This window comes from Anguilla rostrata, chromosome 2 (genome assembly GCF_018555375.3).
Source record: "Anguilla rostrata isolate EN2019 chromosome 2, ASM1855537v3, whole genome shotgun sequence".
NCBI lineage: Eukaryota > Metazoa > Chordata > Actinopteri > Anguilliformes > Anguillidae > Anguilla > Anguilla rostrata.
Window position 1 is genome coordinate 31456178 of NC_057934.1, and position 3355 is coordinate 31459532.

The 3355-nt window shown below is 39.0% G+C and overlaps 1 long non-coding RNA gene across 1 annotated transcript; it reads right to left on the minus strand.

Moving 5' to 3' along the window:
• Positions 1–335: 335 nt before the first annotated feature.
• LOC135249494 (uncharacterized) lies at positions 336–1081 on the minus strand. The gene is made up of 3 exons (XR_010328709.1): positions 964–1081; positions 769–842; positions 336–664 (listed from the first exon to the last, which is right to left on the minus strand). It is a non-coding gene; the product is annotated as an uncharacterized LOC135249494 (long non-coding RNA).
• Between the last annotated feature and the right edge of the window lie 2274 nt (positions 1082–3355).

A 3355-nucleotide genomic window follows, 5' to 3' on the forward strand; every position in this document is an offset into this window, starting at 1 on the left:
CTGGCCTTTGGAGATTGGTTACCATTGGCAACCTGTCATTAAGGATATGAATGCGTGCCAGCATGCTGTGAACCCTCTTTAGATGGCATAAGAAATAGCCTGAAAATGTGAGCTGTGAATTAGATTTTCTGGTTAACAAATCAACCGTTGGCTCTGAGCTTTTGTGTCCTGCTCAATTAAATAAAAATCTATTACAATTTACAATGTAGTCATTTGCCAGGCACTTTTAAAGTGATATACATAAGGGCATTTCACCTGGTAAGTGTTTAATAAATTAAGATTAATTTATTAATAACACTAATATCAGAGATCTGCATGGTGTCCTGTGAATCTGAGCAATGTACATTTTTTTTGTATATTACACATTGGGCAAGCAGATGGCAGCATCGTTTTTTTAAACAGCATCTGTAGTCAGATGCTACACTGACAGGGCTGTTCCACTTGAGATGTCTTTCTTAAAAGGAAGTCAAAGTTGATGTGTCCGCAGTTCTTATTTTTGTACCACTGCCTGGTGTGTGGGAGGCATCTTTCTTCTTTTTTCACTGTTTTCTTTGCTTCTACGACAGCAGGATGCTGTGAGTGGAAGAATAAATAAGTACATGCCTCTGGATTATGTACTGTGAGCTACTAATAATGCTGAAGAGCCTCTTGGGCCTTTATCCTCCTGCAACAAAGCAATAAAATCAGGACCTGAAAACTCCAGGGTTTCTGCAAGGATATGGCTCAACAGAGCACTAGAAATTCAACAGACTGCTGCATTTTACTTACCCTTGCTCACGTTTGCCTTGCCCATCGTCTTAAGTCATCCACCAACCCTCTCTATGTGAATCTTACTCCCTCACCTGCCATTAAAAATAATAAAAGACAGTGTTAGCCACTCCCTCTGGCTCCCTGGCTCCTTCTTAATGCAGGTTCCACCATCTGAGTGCAAGTCGGAATTTGTTTTAAGCAGAAAATCAATACCTGAAACAACGATGTTTCAATGTGCCTCTGCAAAAAACTGTAGTGCCCTGCTGACAGTATTGAGGAACTGAAAATAGCTCCTGGCCCATTGCTGAGCAGTGAAGTGGGTGCTTTTCAGATGTCTGTGTGCTTTAATTCACACCAGATGTCTCACACCACTGACACTTGTTTGTGCATACAGAGAGCAGGCATGACACAATGAGGCAGCTCATTGTCACACTATATTTATAGCTCAATAAAAACAGCGTTACTGGAAAGAGAAATCACTTGCAAACATCCCTGCAATACCTGCCTTGGACCATCTGGTTCTTTCTGAGTATTGACTTGACTGACTTCGAGGCACTAAGTGGCTTATATCACATTGCTTGACAGCAGGGTACAGTTCTGGTTGAAGCAGTGGACACTATACACTGCAGTTTCGGACATTCAGTGACACAAATTACAACTCAATTATTGTTTATATCCTTGAGCAGTAACAGTCTGAACGCCATTCTAAAAAATAATTTGCCTGAATGGGTTATAGAGCGGGCAGAAATTACAGTAACAGAGTAAATTTTCATCAGATTTAGAAATTAACGTCCTTTCCTTGTGTCCCTTATGAGTGGTGAATGACAAAAGGGTTACGGTTAATTGTCTAGAAATTCTGTGGCCCAACCAAAGCACTGAGTGGCTTTTTAAGCCCTTTTCATAGGCTATGTCCCTATTCCGCTGCCTCTGCACGTCTTTCTCCAAGTGACACATCTTGGCTTGTCTGTACAAACTTTAAACTGTGTGTGATTACATTACATTACATTAATTATAACAAAACTGATTAATTCTAACAACGCTGTCTGAACTGCTATCGATTGACATCTGCATACATGCTATGTTTAATTCAATTTGCCAGCAGATACCATATTTACCATTGTGTCAGGACTGTCAATGAGTACAAGTTCACAGTAGCAGCCTTGCACTAAAAAATAGCCTGCCTTTATGAGGTATAGAACTGGCCTTAAATAACAGTGAGAGATTCATGGACTGGGAACTTCATATACCATCATAGGCCATATAACCGTATGATGGGCTCCTCCTAAGATTTCTTCCCTCTGGGGCGTTTCGCACTAACATAGACTCATGGGATTCTGAACACGATGTTTGTTCACAATGTTCTGAACACTGCACCTTTTATGAAAATAAAAAATATATTTACTTCCAGGTCATTTTTGGTTTTTATACGTATGTGTGTACAGTTTAATTCCTTCCCTTTCCATGAAAACTTGGTACGAGACACCTAAATGATCTGTCTCTGCACACAGTAATAATCATGGATAATGGAGCTCCCCCTGTGACATTGTAGGTGGGGAAGTGAGGTTTTTGCTATTGAGAGAATATGGGACTCATTTCTCCAGACTTGGCTAAGTGTGCTCAGGTATGTACACACTTTGGTGACATATTATGATGTGGAACTTAAATTTGCATATAGTGTGTAAGTATTCAGTGCCCAAGGGTGCAGGGATTTTTAAAACAATTAGGACTTTCTGTTCTGTGGGCCCTATTTCAAATAATTTATTGTAGTCACACAGCTATTAATAGTAATTGCAAATCTTTATGTAAGCTTGCTGACTACAGACAAATTAACTGAGCTTGCTAACATTATATTCACATTGACAATACCATCAAGATGCTGCGATATGGATATAATATAAGGCAACAACATTTGTTTCTTTGCAAACATCTTTTTTACATTGATATTTCTGTGATGACATTTTCCTCCAGTAAACACACAAGCTGGCAAACTTGTGACTGCTGTCAACGTCAAACATCACCAACTTCATCGGGGGTCTGTGTACTCAGCCAAATGCCGCTCCGGAGCAGTCTTAGCATAAGTTTGGATAAAGTGCACATCTAGCGCACTGCAATTTTGATTATTCAATAAAGGGGGCACACTTGTGCACATATGCTAATTACATGAACGCACACGCCCAAACGTGGAAGTCTGATCAAGTGTGTATATTGGTACAGCCTCAACAAGTGGGCACTTATATGGTGAAAAAATGCTTCAAAATGTGAATTATTGATGCAAAGAAATAACACAAAACACTGACAGAGTTGAATTCGTCTCTTGTGATGTATGAAAATGTATTAGCCAAATGGATTTGGCAATGTGTCCAGCCAGAATGCTCCCGCAATTACTAGCAAGTTGCAATTTCTCCTTGTCAGCAAGCCAACTTCAACCTTTGATTTTATTTAATGACAATGAAATTAAAAGATTTTATAAACATTTATATATCAATTTCCTGGTCATATTAATAAAAAAATGTTTAATTAACTCAAAAATTCTTTATTTCACCATTTTTTGGTGTCCCGGCCAGGTCTTTCCTAATATTCCTATTTTCATATTTTCCTATGAAGC